This window comes from Crocodylus siamensis, chromosome 4 (assembly GCF_052110815.1).
Source record: "Crocodylus siamensis isolate JL-2025a chromosome 4, ASM5211081v1, whole genome shotgun sequence".
NCBI lineage: Eukaryota > Metazoa > Chordata > Crocodylia > Crocodylidae > Crocodylus > Crocodylus siamensis.
In genome coordinates, this window is record NC_143398.1 from 22475755 (window position 1) to 22494670 (window position 18916).

The 18916-nt window shown below is 45.8% G+C and overlaps 1 protein-coding gene across 11 annotated transcripts in view; it reads right to left on the reverse strand.

Annotated features, from left to right (window-relative positions):
- Positions 1–18916, reverse strand: part of LOC149865537 (uncharacterized) — a 40498-nt gene that overhangs the window by 11554 nt on the left and 10028 nt on the right. For 5 of the 11 annotated variants that reach the window (XR_016441723.1, XM_090041949.1, XM_090041948.1 and 2 more), the window contains exons 2-3: positions 3975–4604; positions 2165–2238 (exon numbers count right to left, since the gene is read on the reverse strand). The exons of 1 other annotated variant lie outside the window; for it this stretch is intronic. The gene's annotated coding sequence lies outside the window, so the exon portion shown is untranslated. Of the gene's footprint in view, positions 1–2164; positions 2239–3974; positions 4605–7173; positions 7293–11245; positions 11363–18916 lie in introns of those variants that run through there. 5 more of the 11 variants (XM_090041940.1, XM_090041941.1, XM_090041942.1 and 2 more) reach the window with 5 other exon arrangements.

Genomic DNA, 18916 nt, shown 5'->3' on the forward strand with positions numbered 1-18916 from the left:
ACTGATACAGGATTTGATAATAAGTTTCTTTTATTATGATGCAGATGGATGTGTGAGAACTATTGTTCCGGATGGTCACCCATTTTTAAGCTCTAATTTCTGATCCAATGTTATTAGCTTACCTTATCATAAACAATGGGGGTTTTTTTAATATGGCTATTTAAAATTGCTTTAAATAAACAATAGGTCTGTGTTTTCATAGGTGTGACTAATATTTTCTCATTTTCTGATATTTACTGATGTTCACCTTTTTTGCAAGTGTGCCTCAGTTGCAGGTATTGGAAAAATGGGATTTTAATGTCACCTGAAGTATGCTGTAATTCTTCAAAAGATTTAAATACCATATGTACTTGGATCCAAGACAAGGTTTTTTCCCCCACTTATCATGAGGGGAAAAATACTCTCACCTTCGATTCAAGAACAAGGTAGTGGGTTGGTGGGGCAGGTGTCTGCTGCTGCTATGGCTGTAGCTCTGACTCCAGCCCCGACCTGGGCTTAGGGTTAGAATTGGAGCTGCAGTAGCCACCTGGCCCTTCACAGCCTCTGCCCTACTTGCAGTTGCTGTCCCTGCCTATCCCCTGCATCCTCTGCCCCACCGTGCGCTTACCATCAGGCACAGCCTGGCCAGGTTGGAGCCAGAGCTGCTCTGTGCTCCAGGCTGCAATGGCTCCAGAGTTGCGGCTTATGGTAAGCAGTAGGGGACAGAGGCTCTAGGGGCAGGTGGAGCTGAGGCAGAAGCTGTAGTGGTTGTCTGGGGGACAGAGGTTGTAGGGTGGGCAGAGGCTGTGGGGGACAGAAGCTGCAGAGGGAAGGTGGAAAACAAGCTGTAAGGGCAGAGGCTTCAGGAGGCAGAGGCTATGGTTGTATCAGGTCCCATGCCATCCCACACTGCCATGCCACTGAGCTGTGCTGTCCTGCTGGATTCTGCATCATTGGCCACCCCATGGAATGCCTCCCTGGGGCAGTGGGATTATGCAGGCAGCTCTTTGCTGCCTGTGTTTTCCGGCTATAAAGCAAATAGATATCCATTGCAAAAAAGCGGCACAAATTGATACCACCTATGGCCACACATTTTAGACATCTGTGGTGTGACAAAGGGTGTGGATGTCTGTTTGCTTGGCTTTTGTGCCACCATAAAAATTATGATATGCATACACACACAAACAGTGTGCATTTTTTTTCCTTTTTCACCCATTCAAAAAAATACATTTACTTTTAATTTACTCTTGAAGCAAAATTTCATATTTTAAAACAATCTATTGAATTCTATAGCAGGGAGAGTATTCTTATGAGGCAGGGATTCCCAACTTATAGATGAGGCTGCATGCTACATATCATTAGGAGGCCTGGAGCTGTGCATGGCTTGTGTGAAGGAAGGGGTTTCAAACTCATTCTTTGGAAAAAAAGCTGAAATAATTTTTTCATAATGGCCAGTGGGAAAGGGTAAATTTTAGGACAATATGATAATCTTCAATCCACATCAGAACTCTAGCTAGATTTGCATTAAGATGAGGGAAGAATCTGACATTTTATGTAGTAACTAGACTTTTGATTATTAATGTAATTATTATATGGTCAATATGATTATCATAGTCAGTATTTCAGTTTGAAAATATCCTTAGCTTTAGGCCATAGCTATTTTTTGGGTTTGTTTTTCTTTCACTGTTATTATCTCCTCTTTTTCTCTCCCTCTTACCTCTCTTTACGTATCTTCTCTATTCCTACATCTGCATTACCTTTCCTGCAGCAATTCTCAAATCCCACTTCTCATTTCTCTTCATGCTTGCTTACCCACTTTTCCATTCCACTCTTAAAATGATCAGTGGTCAAATAGTTAATAGCTAAATAGTTAACACTTACATTCCTCTGAGCCTGATAAAAGACAAAAGTGTTTGCACTTCTCAGACCATTTAAGCTGTTAGCAAATTCTGTAAGACTTTCTGTATACTGAACTCCTGGACAATTAATTACATCCACTTCAAGTAAGCGAACTCCTTTTTACAGTTAACATCTATGATATTGCAGGAGGATATCAGACGTGCACACAGGGATGAAATGTCCTTCCTTTCTTTATTTCTTACGAGTTATCCTTACTAACACAGGCATAGTATTTACTATCATGAATAGCTGTACTGAGGTCAGTATTAAATGCTGTACGAGTTACCTTACAGAGTCATGTTGGGGTAACCGAACACCGAGTGAATCAGGCCCCAAGGTCACGGTGGGCCGGGGTGGCAACTAGAATACGAACAGGTGGGATTAGCGGCGGTTGAGTGTGAGCTTATACAAGTACTAAATATATGTGCAGTAACCACTGCACAATAGCATCTCGTGTAGATGTGCCCTGTGAGATGGCTGTTGTTCTGGATTGGAGAGACTGGGTTCTATCCTGGGCCTTTGTTCCCAAGGGAGCACAAAGTAACCTACTTCTCTCCATTCATTTTATCTAATAGTTACTCAAATATAAGATGACCTTGAATATAAAATGATCCCTGCAGTAATTAGATTATTTATATGGAAAATTATAAAATTATAAATATACTTGTTGGAAGTTAGTTTTGAATTTGTTTCCCCTCCCACTGCTACAGCAGAGAAAATAAATCTGGGGGGTCAGGTAGTCTCTTTGTCTCCCTAGCTTTTTTCTCCTGCAGCCCCTTCCCCCCTTCTTATTGTCAGACTTGATCTCCCTGAGCACATGACAGTGAGGGGGAAAAACCACAACTTTTTACAACATTTAACCATCCTATTATTTAAGACCATTTAAAAACCACATAGGGATGAATTCTCCACTAACTAATCAGCCGTGGATCTCAGAAAGCAGAATTTACATGGCATAAAATTTATCAAGCACAGTATTATCATAGGGCATTAAATTTGGATATAAGTTGAATATAAGTCAACATATATATGTAAAATATAGGCATCTTCATCCAGAAGTAGGTTTACTGGCTTTGGTTGAAGCAACAATGTTTAGGTACCAGGTACCAAAAAACAGTAGGGTATCATTATATTTGTTTCACATAATTTGTTTTAAATATAGCAATTTAAAAGCAGCAAGAAAAATATCTTAGTGGTTTTAATTTAGTTAAGTTTGTTCTTTAAAGTAATACTGAATAGCAATGTGTTATCACATAGAAATTTCAAACTCCACTGGATTTTGTCCAACTGTAACTGCTGAACCAAATAAAAAGCTCATAATTTTAAGTATTTCTTAGATCTTTAGAATTTTGTGACATGATCTCTTCTTAAGTGAAGAACTCATTATAAAACAATGATTTTTCACAGTGATCAATTGTTCTCAGTTGATCTTGTCTGCCGAGGACAAGATTCAAAGCAACTGGTTTAACTGTCAACTAGGGACAGTAGGTTAGCTATTAGGAGAAGTATATTAATTATAACGGTAGTTAAGCCCTTGGGCAGGTTACCCAAGGGTGTGGAATCCTCAACGCAGGATGATTTCAAAACAAATTAGACAAGTATCTGTCAGGGATAGCTTTAACATGTTCCATGCTTTCTCAGAGCTAAGGGATGGACTAAATGAGTTCTTGGGCTAGGCACAGACATTCAAAAAGCCCGAGGCAGATCCAACCTAAATTACATGGATTTCTGTAAGTGGTGTAGTTTAGACTGATAGTAAACAGAACACACATTTGCCCTTTGCAGGGGGGTGGAACAAATATTAGACTGGGTTCCACCATTTTTTCTGTTCTGCTATGGATATAGACTGGTTTCTGATCACTTATATCGGTCAAAAACGTAATGTCTGTACCTGGTCCTGATGTTCTTTCCAACCTCACAATTCTATTATTCTGCAAGTACAAGGTAAGCTTCACTTGCCAGAGACCTGTAAGTGACTGTGATTTGTCAGGACCAGCTGCTTACACTTTGAGAAGTGATCCTCGGTGAGCCAGTTTTTAGGGCCTGACAGTTTGACCCGGTAGGTAATTGTAAAAGCTGTACACCCTCCATCTCACCTGCCACGTCTTGATGTATATATGAAAATGGGAGGCTCCTTGATCTGATTCACTGGCAACTCTTGGTTCTGTGTTGTTTCTTGAGGCTCTGCCTCACCTTTAACACTGTCCTTCCACCAACCCAATCTCATGGATCTTTCCCAGGTCATCTGTCATTGGAACACAGAGTATTCTTGTCCTCACAATTGGTTCATATTATAAAACAGTCCATAGCCCACTTTTAACTTATTCCTTGGGGCTTAGATATGCTACACCCAACTGGGCTCAGCCTTCTAATTCCTTTTGTATCACTTCACTTAAGAAAAGTCCAAAGGGGCACCCTTATCTAAGGGTCCCTGGGGGGAATATTCCCTTTCTGGCATGATTAACTCATGGTTCACTGTCTTTTCTCCACCAGCAGGGCAGGGGGGACCTCTTGGCGCTGGCCGTCAGACCACCATTACAAACTTGCTGAATGCAGATAGGTGTTAAGACTCCTCTGAGTCTGATTAGAAAAGCAGTTGTTGCTCCTCTCACTTCACCACTGTCAGGGCAGGCTCAGGTCAGATCCAGCTCTTCAGCAGTTGTGCTCCTTTCTCTCTGACTCTCCATTCCCAGCTGTGATGTTGTACATCTTTATGACATGGTCCTCTGCGCACAAACCCAGACAGAGCCAGCATGAGCAGCAGCCGTGGCACCAGGAATTCCCTAGACCGCACCTCCCATGCTTCTTCCAGTAGGTTACTGCTCCTGGGGAGTTTTTGTTCCTCCTTCCCCCACACCCCAGAAGAGGTGGGGATACCCCTAGACACTTTGGAACTGCAGTAAGGGTCAGCGGGAAGTATTTCACTATGACAGTTACCAAATATAGTAAAATTCCTAAAGTTAATGCCTAACTTGATACAATTGAATGCATTTGAATATATTTAAGTGAAAAGAAATGTCCTCACAGTCTTTATTATAGTCTCCCCAAATGTAACACATTATATATGACAAGCAGAAAAAGCAGATTCCATAATCTGATGCAATCCAGCCTGGTCTGTTACCCACATCATAATTTCTTTTTCCCTTTCTTGATTACAGATCTGAGGAAGAATAGGTTACAATTGCAGTTGTTACAACAAGCAGTCACTGTAGTCATTATGAGCACTGACAGAAGTGACATTTTCATGCGATCAGCCCCCTGAAACTGTTCTACAGCCATGCCTTGACAGAAGTGCACGACTCCAGAGTCCTTTAATAGTGGCCAATCATGTGACAAATTAACTCCAGAGTCCTTTAATAGTGGCCAATCATGTGACAAATTAACCCCCATCTAATGAGAGATCAGATGAAGGCACTCCAAAATGGAGTGCCTTTGGGAACTTCTGTTAATACTCCATACAGTTGGGGCTGGCCTGATGCAGCCCAGTCCCACCCCTGGTGCTGTCTACAGGAAGGGAAAGGGCAAAGGGAGGGGGAGTGAGCTGCAGGCTGGGGTTTGCCCAGCCTGAGCTGGAGTGGGGGCAGGTGGACTGGAACTACCTCCCACCTGATGCCCCCCTCCCCCCTCCTCATCTACAGCAAACCGTACCCCTCAGCTCCTTCCCCTCCTTTCTTGCAGATAGCACCAGAGCTGGGAGGGGGAACAGGGCTAGGGGAGAGAGGCTGCAGGCAGGCTCCTTAGGTGGATTGGCTCCAAAGCAGCTGTTGGGTCAGTGGGAGGTGGGAGGGTGTCACTCTAACTCACAGCACTTTCTGTGAAGCACTATGAGTTAGAGCAGGGACCTGTGCATCTGGTAGTGCTATATGATTTTCAGAACTACTTGTCTTCAGATTACTCTGTACCTACATACACTGGATTGTAAATGAAGCTCATTTTATGCTATCTTGTATTGGCAGGACTTTAAAATAATTGAGGAAATTGTGCAGAAGACTTGTTTAAGTATATATCAAAAGTAATTTACATTAATATGATGCAACTAGAACAGTTTTTTTTGCTGCCCACTCCCTTGAGTAGCTGCTTGTAGAAGCAGCTGATGTCAGGAATGTGGAGAAACAAGTTTAAATGAACTGCTAAATAAAATTCATACTGCAGATCCATTGCTTTAAAATAGTCTCAGATTAGCTGTTGGGCCAAATTTTTGTTAGTGTAATTGCCTTTATGTGCTTAAACCTGTATACCTAAGGGTTTTGTTTTCTTTAGTTTGAACAGATATTTAAATACCCAGGTAGAAAGCACAAATTATATTTGCTTGAAAATCCAAATAAGATCTAAGCTGCATAAAATCTTGCCCACTGAAAGCTTCAAGCACAGAATTAGAACATTAAAATGTAGAGGCCAATTAATTAATTTGACAACAAAGGCTATGATGCACTAGTCAAAGCAGAACAATAATAAAAACACTAACAGAATAACAGCAGAAAACAAGCTACATTTATTATCTAAATAGCAGACAAAATAACTGCACAGTATTTGTGGTTTTCAGATGCTTCAGGGGATTGCAGAGTATTTGTGGAAATCTTTCAAAATTACCAACTAAATTGATGGACATCTTATTTATATTTATTACATCACTGAAATTGGATGTTACTATATTTAAGTGAGACTTTGCAGGAGTTTTTCACCTTACCAGTTTTAGACTAAACTAAACAGTCATTTATTGCATCTGAACATTTTTTCAGTCAGCCTTGCCTGGAATCAAGGCTTTAATACGATTCTCAAATTGTTTTCAAAATAAAAGAAAATGCAAATCCATTATGCTGTATTTGTTCATTTTTTGAAGCTTGTGAAAAGTAAATTTTTGCATGTTTTCTATCTCTGAGTTTTATTTTTTGACTTTTCCTATAGTTCTAGCATGGGTGGGAGAGAGAGAAACCTACCCAAAGATCTGATTACAGTGTTTGAAATGTGCACCACAGAATTCAGCTTACAGTAGCTTTGACCATCTTCATGTGGGATGGCAGCAATTTAAATATGCATTTAGTATATGGGACTATAAGTCAGCTCTAAGCCAATTCTGTTACTAAGACACATGTGGTTTATGTCACGACTGCATCGGTGTCGGACAAGTATAAATACATTGTCTATCATCACGTGGTACCCTACAGGGTCTAGTGTACTTTTGTGTCTACATTCTTACTTACTCTTCAAAGAAATCCTATTTTAAGAAGGAAAAGATGTACACACTTCATACATGCTTCTCTATTTGTACATTTATACTAACAGCTATAGTCTTACCTTTCATTCCCTGCAGCAGTCCCTGTGGCTCTTCTGCTTTGCTGATATTTTTCTTTTCATCAAGCCTAATCCCATCAGAGTTTCTCCTTCAAGAATAAGATCTCCATTTCCCTCCTTTATAATGGCCAGAGACAGTTCTATCCTGGCAGACTCCCATAACCAGTTCAGTACAACAAACATACCCGTCTATTTGTTGTAGCCACGTTGCAAGGTCAGTTAATTCTTATAATTACATACTGGCATCCTGATTCTGTATTTAGAAACTAACATACAAGAGCACCAAGGCAGAACCAGTTCTTTTTCTTCTTTAGGCTTAATTCTTGTCCCTTTATAGGGTTGGCTTTTCAGGCCATACTGCTGAGAAACACTGTTTTCCCAAACCTTTGTTTGCTTTATGAACATCCTTCACAGTCATCCTTCACTACAGAGAAGCTTCCAGGGCCCTCTAACTCCAGTTGACTGGGCTCTTGGACCCTCTGGTTCAGCTTAACCCTTCCCTGGGTACCAGGACCCTCTCTAGGCTCGGAATAAAACAAAGTTTTGAGCCCATAGAGTCTGTAAAACTCAGTCCTTCTCTACCCAGGCGGCTTGCCTCTGCTCTCAAGCCTGCAGATTTGTCTATATAAGTTCCAGCCCCTTCTGCTGCCCAGAGCGCCTCACTCTGTGGAGAGACTGCCTGGCCGGCTCAGGCTCTGGGCTTTCATAGCTCCAGTCTGAGCCCTCTTCTGGTCAGGTGAGTCTCTCACTGGCCCCCTGCACCACCTGCAAGCAGCCTTGCAGGACATGTAAAGATGTTCTTATATTCCAGTCCTTGCACCAGGGACTGTTTTTGTTTTGTGTTATGGATCAAATGCATACAGACATCCTTCACTACAGATAAGCTTCCAGGGCTCTCTAACTTCACTTGACTGAGCCACAGGGTGCCTTACATCGGGGTGTTCAACCTCCAGCCCTGGGCTAGATCTGGCCTGAGGCGCCATATCATCCAGACTCACTGAGACACACCCTCTCACTCTCTTCCTTATGGCCCTACATGGATCCTTCTTTTGGCTGCCCAGGGTCCAGTTGTTAGAAATGGAATATTGTTAGAAATGCGCAGCTTGCATCTTGTACCTGATAAGAAAGAAATACTGCCCAAGGCTCCTTTCTCCCCCTCACCTGCCTTAGCCTTTCTCATGCTGATCGCAGAAGCTGGAATTCAATTGACTGTGGCCTTGGGGTATGAACTTTTGGCGAACTGTTGTAGTTTCTGGGCATGCTTAATGAGCTGATGCATATTTACCTCTCCGCCCTGCATACTTAAGTAGCTAATTATACTATACATGCGATGTATGTAATGATGTAACTACGTGTATGCTTGTATGAAACGGAAGTAGCTGTAAGAGTTCCGGTGTCTGCACACGTGCTCAGGAGAGATTTCATAGACATTAGGGCTGGAAGGGACCTCGGGAGATCATCGAGTCCAGCCCCCCGCCCAAAGAGCAGGAAGTCAGCTGGGGTCATAGGATCCCAGCAAGATAAGCATCCAATTTACTCCTGAAGGTGTTCAATGTAGGTGCTTGAACCACCTCCGCTGGCAGACTGTTCCAGACCTTGGGGGCTCGGACAGTAAAGAAATTCTTCCTTATGTCCAGCCTGAAATGGTCTTGCAGTAGTTTATAACCGTTCGACCTCGTCATCCCTTGGGGCGCTCTGGTGAACAGACGTTCCCCCAGATCCTGGTGGTCACCCCTGATAAACTTATAGGTGGCCATCAGATCACCCCTGAGCCTGCGCTTGTCCAGGCTAAAGAGTCCCATGGCTCTCAGCCTGTCATCGTAAGATCTGTTTTCCTGCCCTCTGATCATGCGCGTGGCTCTCCTCTGGACTCTCTCAAGCTTCTCCACATCCTTTTTGAATTGTGAAGCCCAAAACTGGACGCAGTACTCCAGCTGCGGCCTCACCAAGGCCGAGTACAAGGGGAGAATGATGTCCCGGGATTTGCTCAAGAAGCATCTATGGATGCACGCCAGCGTTTTGGTCGCTTTACTAGCCGCAGCATCGCATTGCAGGCTCATGTTCATCTTGTGGTCAATGATGACCCCCAAGTCTTTTTCTTCTGTAGTGCTAACCAACGTAGCACTGCCGAGCCTATAAGGGTGCTGCAGGTTTTTCCTCCCAAGGTGGAGAACCTTGCATTTTTCGGTGTTAAACACCATGAGGTTCTCATCTGCCCATTTGCTGAGCTTGTCCAGGTCAGCCTGGATCACCTGCCTATCTTCTGGCGTGGATGCTTTGCCCCAAAGTTTGGTGTCATCGGCGAACTTGGCCAGTCCACTCCTGACTCCAATGTCCACATCGTTAATGAAGATGTTGAACAGTATGGGTCCCAGGACAGAGCCTTGAGGGACCCCACTGGTTACAGGGCACCATGATGAGTGACTGCCATCAATCACAACCCTCTGGGAGAGAGAGAAGATAAATTCTGCTTGCAAACACAATTAGTTTGTCAGAAGCTGATTTGGGCATCAATGCCCCACTCTGACCTTGTTTGCAAACAAATACATCCTTTTGTACCGGCTGATGTTTGTGTGTCTGTGATTTTTGTGGGCCTCCAAAGAAACGAACCGCTTTTTGCAACACAGCTTCAAAAAGAATGGGACAAGATAATGCCTAATCTGTGGGGTGGTAGTTAGAGCACTGCAGGAATTAGAGAGAAGAAAATTCAAATCTCCTCTGGGTAAAAGGGTCCTCAGTTTCCTATGGTAAATACCCTGGGCCTAAGCCTTCAGTTATTGGGGCTAAAGTAGAGGATGGCCCACCTCCTCCTCCAGAGTCTAACACTGGTTAATCCTAGGTTTCTGGCTAAGTTTTGATGTTGAGAATGGCAAGTATTTGTGTATGTAGCTCCATACCTGCCCAGCCAGCTTGTAGCCTATTGTGCACACTCAGTCTGTGTAATCCACACTTTAAAGGAAGTAGAACTGCTATCTGTATGGAAGTGTCAAAAATACCACTTATATGGGTAGAAACATGCCATTTAGACACAAACAAGGAAGTGGAAGTCCATCCTTAGTGTACGCAATAGTAATTGCATATCGAAACTTCTGTGCAGAATTATAGTCTTATCTTTCTGAAAATCTTCTGAGCTAACTGCTCTGACGCTCTTTGTGGATCCAAACTTTGGATAAGAAGGACTTAGTGAACAAAAGCTGAAAAATAAGAAGTGTAGCTGAAACAGCATCTGAGAGTCCCAAAGGCTACTGCCTGAAATCATTTTGAGAGCTGCAATAGCAGGTATTCACCACATGCACTACACTCCTCAGACCATGTCTCAACTGTATGAACAAAGTATGATTAGTAGGTTGTAAATGTGACTCTGCAGGCTGCTGCTAGCCTTTTTTTGGAATATGGTAACTCTGCTTATCACCTCAGCAAACTGTATTGTGGAGGTAAGTACAATGTTTCTGGATTCAGCTGCATTTTAGGAAATGTTGCTGCTCTGAAAAATGTCCATTTGTTGAAGAATTCCAAGATCTTTTCCAAACTGACTAAGAGTAAGCCAGCTGTAGGTTATAGTGGCTTTTACCTTTCCCCTGACTTCATTTCAGACACCTTAAGATATGTCTCCATTTAAAATGGTGTATGCTGACCTCAGTGCACTTTTGTATTAAGAACTAAAATACACAAAAGGATTTACAGATGATGATCTCAGTGGCGTTTCACATACAGATGCTTGGTTCTGGCAGTGAAATTAATATATTCAAGTTAGGTACCGTAGCTCTCTGAAAGTGAATGGGGAGAGTTAGGTGCTCCAGAGTAGAACATGCAGTACTCAACTTCCTGAGCAGGGTGGATGCCTAAACCAGACAATAAAATATGCTGAAGAGAGGGGTGTGTCTAAAGTCCTGCCTCTGACTTATATCACATAACCCAATTATATATGACTGGGGTTCACAGCCCAAAACCACTTACTAGACTTACTGGTAACTTGTTTTTCTGGTTATGGATAACTAGAGCTCTCTTTTCTTCTAAAATACAGCTGCTTTTCATCATTTGTAATATGGAATAGCTTAGATGTCATAGGACTCACCCAGGAAGTGGGGAAACCCAATGTCCTCTGCAGCCTCAAGGTGTTCAAACCCACCTCTCCCACCAACAGTTAGGCAGGCGGGGGGGCACTTCCAATCCTCCTTTTGAAGTGGCTGTACTGTGGAAAAATAAACATAAGATTCATAGGGCCAGAGACACTAAGAAAGAGGCTGACCCTGTAGCCCATTGATGAGGGCACTTTCAAGGGAGTGGGTACTCCGGACTACAAGTCTTTGCACCCAAACTGGTGCAGGGGACCAGTCAGAGACTCACCTGACCAGAAGAGGGCTCAGACTGAAGCTATGAAAGCCCAGAGCCTGAGCCGGCCAGGCAGTCTCTCCACAGGGTGAGGTGCTCTGGGCAGCAGGGCTCGTAAAGGGGCTGGAACGTACATAGACAAATCTGCAGGCCTGAGAGCAGAGGCAAGCCACCTGGGTAGAGGAGGACTGAGTTTTACAGGCAAGCGGCCTTTGTTTTATTTTGAGCCCTTAGAGGATCCTGGTACCCAGGGAAGAGCTAAGCCGAACCAGAGGGTCCGAGAGCCCAGAAAAGGGGCATCATGCAGGACCAGGGATCTGGGAGCCCAGAGACGGGGAGGTGTGCAGGACCCCTGAGAAGGAGTGGTGTAAGGGACCAGGGAAGTCTGAAGGCCCAAGGGGATGAGTGCATAACGAGGCAAAATCACAGAGAGAAAACAGCTGTAGGTCATACTGTAGGGGAGCCCTTAAGGCAACGGGTGCCTAGCCAAGGTACAGACAGGCTGAGAGGGTGGGGCTATTGGCTTGGGGGCACAAGACTGTGACCAAGGGGATCCAGAAGAGGCCCAGTGGGCAGGGACAATGTGTAGGGGGTGCATGTGGTTCTACATATGCCTCCTGAGCATGGTGGTGCACCCACTACAAAAAGGTGCCAACGACACTGTCACTGACACTGTCAGTGGTGGCTGTGGACGGTTGCCGCTCACCACCTCCCCTCCCCATCCCCCGTTGCCAACACTGCCGGTGGCGTCTGTGGGCAGTCAGTGATCCCTGTTGGCCACCACAGATGCTGCCGGCGGCACCTGTGGGTGGTTGCTGACCCCTGGCTGCCGCTCACCACCCCCCGCCCCCCCACTGCCAACAGCGCTGGTGGCACCTGTGGGAGCTCTTGCTTAATGCCACCGCACTCCCGACACCACCATACCCCCCAGCTTCCAGGGACATGCGTCGTTCATGCCAGTGGGTATTGACACAGGCCCAGGCTTACACAGAGTCCACAAGCAGCCTCCCTTTTATAACCCTCATTAAGAGCAAGGTGTGGTGGGTAAGATTCAAGGGAAGGTCTGCAGCCAAGCCTGGCCATGTGGCGCTTGCCTGGCTCACCAGGGAATGTCGTGGCTACCCCCATGGCCATGGACTTGCTACAGGCTCTTAGAGTCACTCTAATTAGAGTGCCCACAGTGTCGCATGCATTCAACTTGTGTACTGAAGCATCCTGTGCTTCAAAATGGCAGCAAGGGTGCTTTAGTTAAAGGGGACCTGCCACTATTTTGAAGCATGGGGACGCTGAATACATGAGATATCGAGACTGCTGGAGCACACCAATTAGAACACTCCAGCAGACTTGATTAATTGACTCTGCTTTGGTGTGCTGTAATTGCAACATGTTGGAGCAGCATGCCCACACGTGTACAGACACTCTAGGATTCCATTTCCAAGGAGAGTGCCCTCATCGCTGGGCTACAGTCATGCTCCCTCTTGCTTATTTTGTCTCTGGACCTATGAATCTTGCACACCTTTCTTCATAGTGGCTCAGCTGCAGCACAACATTACCTTGGTGGAAAATGCCCCCTCATGACACTATATACAGCCTCTTTGGTCAAGTCACTTTCCTGGGAGATGTGGGTTTGGACTCCCTCAAGCTGAGGAGGACACTAAACCTAGGTCTCCCACTTTGTAGGTGAGTGTTTTAACTAGACTATTATTTAAAAGTCTGAATCCACTTCCACTGGCTGTGCTTTGTGCTGAATTCAATGCTGTCTCTGCATTTTAGCTTAATTTTCAGCACATCTTATAGAAAGGGAACTCTGGGGATTTAGGCACATGGATGCCTCATTTGTGAATCCCAAACAGCCTTATGTGGGAGGCCAATGTTGAGCTGCATACTACATAGTAGTAGAATTTTAGGTGGAAGTAGAACTGTAGTGGTGAAAGCTTAGATGTATCCAATGTCTCTGATACCTAAGTGGTTTGAAGGCATCTGGAGCAGATGGAATCCCTGCCAAAATATTCAAGCAGGGGGGAGAGAACCTCACAGCACAACTCTATACCCTCATCTTAAGGATTTGGAACAATGTACATGGGTGACTGGTGTCTCTTGAGTTAGGGGAAGCACTTGCACTGCCCAGCAGCCAGCCAGTGACCCGGGGGGAGAGGGGGGGGGAGTGTTCCCTGTGGCCAGTTGTGCCACTGGCCCTTCCAGGCTGCTGGCACTTCCCACCCTGGTCAGTATGATCAGCCATGGGGGGCTGTGGGGATCGCTTCTCCTGGTGTCCCTACTCCCGGCCGGCGCTCTCAGGGCTGGCACTCTCGGGGGGGGGCACCACCCCTCTCCTGCCCTGACTTGCCCATTGCCTAAGCAGGGAACGCTGCTTCCAAGGGGCACACCAGCACTCTGAGGGAGTGCACATGCACCCCCTTGCACCCCCCTACGTGTTGCCACTGAACAATGAGGAATCCCAGATGACCTCAGGGACACCATGATTGTGACAATCTTCAGGAAAGGAGACAAGTCCAACTGTAGAAATTACAGAGGGATTGCCTTACTGTCCACTACAGGAAAGCATTGCAAGAACCCTCCTGAAACCCTCCTGAACCATCTCCTTCCACTTGCTGAAAAGCTCCTCCTGGAGTGAGGGTTTAGGGCATCAAGAGGCACAACTGACATGATATACAGATTGCTAGCTGCAGAAAAAACACTGGGAACAATATTAAACATCTCTACATGACCTTCTTTGACCTCACAAAAGCCTTCAACTCTGTCAACTAAGAAACACTGTGAAGGACCCTTCTGAAATATTTATGCCCACCAAAAATCACCACCAACTCTTAGTTTTCACTCAGTTTTTTGACTACAGAAAATAACAGATCAATTCTTCTGCGATTCTTCTATGCAAACAACTCAGAAAAATCACAATCGGTAAGAATGTTTTTGACACCATGGATCAGGGGTGAGCAAAATATGGCCTGTGGGCCAGATCCAACTCACCAGGCCACTCTATCTGGCCCACGGGGCCCCTAAAAAATTCAGAAAATTATTATTTATCTGCTCCGGCAGCCTGCCAAAGCTGACAAGAGCCAGGGGCAGTAGGACCCAGGGGGAGCCACAGCAGAACCGAACAGCTCAGCCCCACCCACCCCCAGCCTTTTCGCTCTCGGGGGTGTGTGTGCATGCATACGTGCATGTGTGTGTGTGTCTGTATGCAGGCAGGGATAGCGTGTGTGTGTGTGTGTGTGTGTGTGTGTGTGTGTGTTTAGACAGGGGCAGAGGGTGTGTGTGTGTGTGTGTGTGTGTGTGTGTGTTCATAGGCTGAGTCCCACATGCACACCTCACCAAAAACATGCACCCACACCCACTCGCACTGCCATACATGCAGACCCCCCACATCCCCTCACAAATCCCAGGCACCCATCCCCCCACAAACCCCATACCCACCCAAACCCCACATATCCACACACATGCTCTCTCACCCCACAAACCTATACCCACCCCCCCACAATATACAGAAGGAAGACTTCATTTTAAGCTATTGTGCAATCACCTCTTTGTACACTACACAAACACATGTATATCAGGACAAAACCATTTTTTGAAACCAAATTAATTAATGCTGTAGATATTCACTTTTTAGAACATAATTTGGTATTTTTCTGGTTCCAAGTTGGCAAAACCTCTTGCTGAAAGAAGCACTTCTGGTGCAAGGGGAGGGACTTCCAGTGGCAAAGGTAAGGGGTTAGGGGGTTGGACTTCTGCTTACAATGTGGTGACCAGGATCAGGGCAGCTGTCAAGGGGCAGAGCTACCAATGCAGTCCTTGACAGCTTGCCAAAACTCAGTAAGTGGTCTCCACTCAAAATAATTGCCCGCCCCTGCCATGGGTGCATCTTGTGTTTGTGCTATGCCACCTTGGTTGAGAATCACTGACCTAAACAATAAAACATACAAGCTAAACAATAAAACATATACAAAAATCCAGTATATGAAATCTGCTGTGATCATCTTCACCTGGATTTGTGAGTGTCCAGCATCTGTGAAAATTGGGCAATTGATCTAACTGCCTTAACAGAAAGGTACATACACTATAGGAGGTAAAGGGGGAGTTGCAATGATGATGCACAGCTCTACACCACCACTGCCCCTGCTACTGCCAGGCACTGACTCTGACTGGGCTGTATTCCCCACACCCTGTGACCAGCGCAGAAATCGCACTGTTGCTGCCACCACCAATGCTGTTGCTTCTGCTGGGCCCCCACTGTTGGAGCAGAAATCAGGAGAATGAAGAGGCCTAGAGAAAATTGCAAGAAATTATTTCACAATATCAGAGTACAAAGCCTATAAGAGAATTGGTGCATCCCCTCCACTGGACTACCAAGTAAGGGAAATAATTATAAAGAACAGAGATATAAAAAAAATCATTTAGCTTTCCACCTCCACCACATAGGATGTTCTCACCATATAGGATGTTCAGATGGGTACTCGCCACATAGGATGTTCATTAAACACCCACTTATTTCAGGTAGCAAAAACGAGGCACTTCCAGAAATTACAGAGTCAGAAGTAGGGCTGTGTGAAGCTTCAGGAGCTGATTTGATTCGGAGGAGATTCAGCCTGGTTCAGGGACTGAATCTCCGAATTCAAATCAAATTGGGAGATCAAGTAAAAGCTCCAAAGCATCCATATTGATTAGGAAAAGCTTTGGAAAAAGATTAAGCTGATTTGGAGGTTCAGCCATAGACTGAACAGGCAGATGACATCTGCCTCCAGCTAGTAAGTCTGTTGGGGGAGGAGGGAAGGAAAGGGTGTGGGGGAGGGAGGGATTGGGGCCGGGAAAAAACTGCCCAGCCAGGGTGGTGGGTGTTACCTGGGGCGGGATGTGGGCATGGCAGCATTGGGATCGGGGGCTCTGCCTAGCCAGGGAGGGGGCGGGGGGCAGGATGTGTGTGCGGCTCACTCCAGGCAGAAGGGGGCAAGTGGCAGCAGGGGATAGCCCCCGCTCCCAGCACTGTTGCTTCTGCATCCTGTGCTTCCCACGCTGGCTGGCAAGCAGCAGCAGGACACAGTCCCCGCTCCCAGTGCCGATGCAGGCACAGCACTGGGAGCAGGGGGTATGCCCTGCTGCCACCCAGAGCGAGCTGTGCCTGCATTGCGCTCTGCCATGCCAGCTGGGCAAGTGGCAGCAGGGCATAGGCCCCACAGCTCTCTCCACTGGGACAGAGGCAGGTACAGCTGGAGGAATTGTGGGAGAAGCCTCCATGGCTGTCCTGCCCAGCCCTAGCCCCTACCCGGCCCCAGCCTCCTGGCACTTTAAAAAGAAAAAAAAAAAAGAAAAAAGAGCCCTGAACTCACTGGCTGCAGGAGCGGTGACTGGGGCCTCTGGGAGCTCATGGCAGAGCCCCTGTCATGCAGCACAGGATAGTGGGGGGCAGCAGGGATTGCTCTCACCCACCTGGCACCTGCCCCATGGCATGGGTGCAACATAGCTCGGCAGGGTGCTGTGTACTGTCCTGGAGCTCGGGCAGCTCTACATGTCAGCCAGAGCTCCTAGTTCGATTCCCCAGTTCTCTGATCATTCCCCCAGCTCTTCCCAAGTGGTGTGGCCCCCAGATCTGTGTGCAGGGTTTCAGCAGGCTGCTGCTGCTGGCTGGGGAAATAGCCCAGAGCCACCACCATCACCAGCTGGCAGTGGCAGCCTGGTGTCATCCTGCATCATCTGGGGGCCTGCTTTCTCCAGCTCTTCCCAGGGGGCACAATCAGAGAGCTGGGGGAAAGATTGGGGAGCTGGGGAATCAAACCAGGAATTAGGGGAAAGTTCAGGGACCTGAACATTTCCCCAGCCCCTGGCTCAATTCCCCAGCCCCCAAGTTTGATTCTCCTGGGAGCTGGGGCTGCTCCATGTGTCAGATGCAGCCCTGCAGTGCTCAGCCCCAGTGGCCCCATCTCCCAGACTGCATGCAGTGCCCTGCCAAGCCATGCTGCACCTGCACCATGGGGCAGCTACCACATGGGTGCCAAGTGGGGGGGGGCAATCCCTGCTGTCTCCCACTGCCCAGAGGCCCCATTTGCCACTCCTGCAGCCAGTGAGAGTGGGGCTTTTTTTTTTTTTTAAGTGCTGGGAGGCTGGGGCCAGGTGGGGAATGGGGCTGGGCTGGGCTGGGCAGGGCAGCCATGGGGGCTTCTCCCCTGGGTCTGCCTGTTCAGGCAGAGGCAGGCTCAGCTGGAGGAACCGCAGGAGAACCTGCAGCTGCCTGGCTGTGCCTGCCTCTCCCCGGCTGATCCAAATCACCAAATCTCTCCAAATCATTGCTGAATCTTCCAAAGCTGATTCAGCCAAATAGATTCAGGACAGCAATCTGAATCTCCGAATAGAATCCATGTCCTCCAAATTGGCCAAACCTGAATCTGTATCAAATACTTTCCTATTCATAGAGACCTAGTCAGAAGAACAAATGCTGGAACAAACAGATTTAAACAGCAACAAGTCACCAGAAGTACATGGCATATTTCCAACAGGATCTTAAGAATAAAGTAGCTGATCTTTTATTAAAATTAGTTAGTATGTAGTAGCAGTGTGTGTGTGTGTATATATATATATGTATATATATGTGTGTGTGGGTGCGTGCATGTGTAGTAAGTAGGAGTATATAGAAATTAGTAGTGTGTATACACACATACACACACACATATATGGGGGGGTGGTTAGCAGAGAATTTGTGATTTTTTAATCAGGGAAAACCAGGATCCCTGCTAATCACAATCAATTTTTTAAATTGTTTGACAGCACTATTATATGTGTGTGTGTATATATATATGTATGTATGTATGTATATATACACACACATGCGCGCACCCCCCAAATGAACCTGATATAAGGAGAAGTAGATCAAGCTATGCAAAAGAAAAGCTTTCTTCCTCATCAATCTACTGCATTTGGTTAGTGTGTCAGCAAGGGTAAATAAAAGAGAATGGATCCACTAATGTTTGTTTAGTCTTTCAAAAAGTGTCAAAGTCCATCCTTGGAGTAAGTTCAAAGAATGAAAATGATTAGGGGCATGGAAATCCTTGTCTATGAGGCAAGGTTTACGTTTTTTGGATTGTTTACCATAAAAACAAGATGAATAAGAGGAGACATTATAAAAGTACGTAACGTATGAATGTTCCAGACAAGATAAATTAGTAATCTATGTTCCTTCCTGCCTCATAACATAAGGACAATGGAACAGTCAAAGAAATTAAGAGGTAGCAAATTCTAAACTGATAAAAGGAAATACCTTTTTGCATAATGGATAACAAGACCATCTAGATATGACACTAGCCACATTATGCCTTTGTGAATAACTGGCTTTTGAAACTGGCTAACAGGATTAGGCTAAGGGGTCGTTTGGCTCTAGCAGACCTTTGACTTTTATTTGTTGTTT